At 32.0% G+C, this 923-nt stretch overlaps 1 protein-coding gene across 3 annotated transcripts in view; it reads left to right on the top strand.

The window, feature by feature from the left end:
- Positions 1-635: 635 nt before the first annotated feature.
- LOC106875078 (serine-rich adhesin for platelets) overlaps positions 636-923 on the top strand; it is a 98,115-nt gene continuing 97,827 nt past the window's right edge. For all 3 annotated transcript variants that reach the window (XM_052972750.1, XM_014923047.2, XM_052972749.1), the window contains exon 1: positions 636-773. The gene's annotated coding sequence lies outside the window, so the exon portion shown is untranslated. The remainder of the gene's footprint in view (positions 774-923) is intronic.

Raw genomic sequence — 923 nt, 5'->3', positions numbered from 1 at the left:
GCATCCAGCTGTAGAAAACAAGCCGAAACAGACTGGAGCCTGGTGCAGTTGTCCGGCTTACCAACTTCATGGAAAGCGGACGCTAAATGTTGATGACGATGATGATGATGATACACACACACATGCATAGCTTGTTATTATGAAAACAAAATTTCGAAAAAAATCAAATTTTTATTATATTCATATGATAATTAGATATTAAAAAAAACTGAATTTTGTATATTATGAGATAATCAGAACAGACATCTCAAGCAATAAATCAAACCTGTATAAAAAAAAAAAGACAAAGACACCTTTTGTTTGTTTGGAGGGGTTTTAAGGTACTATAGATTTTATATTTAACAACTTCAATGTGTTAGTAATTATTTTTAAATCCCTGAAACCATGAAAACTAGAGTGAACAACTGGTACAATTGAAGACGGAAATGAAAAAAATATATATATTTGAAATGTAAACTGTAGATTGTCAGCTACGCACTTATTTTTATTTTTAAAAATTCATACAAAAGCCTAAACTAGAATTTTTAAATTTTATTTGTAAATTTTTAAAAATCAAATGAGCTAACAAAGTGATTGCTAGTATATTTTATTTTTAGTTTTTGCTCGCTGTTTTGTCGAACCGGAGTCGCCTGAGCGACCGTCCATGTTTGCAGACAGACTTCTGCAAAAAGAGGCGAAGGCGTACGAGCTTGACTTGTACTTCGTCTATAATTTTTTTTTAAATTTCGGGGCTACCTGCTCAGAAATTCTTAATTCCGAGTCCCTTACATCAGGTAAGGATCTATCTTGATTTCTGCAAGGTTAACTTTTAAAAATTTTATCTTAATATTTGCAATTGGCCGGTTTTCTTCTCTTTCTTGTAAGATTGGCTATAAAGTGAGGGATTATTTTACAACACATAAATTCTATAAACACGATCCCCC

Source organism: Octopus bimaculoides, chromosome 14 (assembly GCF_001194135.2).
Source record: "Octopus bimaculoides isolate UCB-OBI-ISO-001 chromosome 14, ASM119413v2, whole genome shotgun sequence".
NCBI classification, from domain to species: domain Eukaryota; kingdom Metazoa; phylum Mollusca; class Cephalopoda; order Octopoda; family Octopodidae; genus Octopus; species Octopus bimaculoides.
Note: the sequence above shows the minus strand (reverse complement) of the source record. Positions and strands in the feature narration are given on the sequence as shown.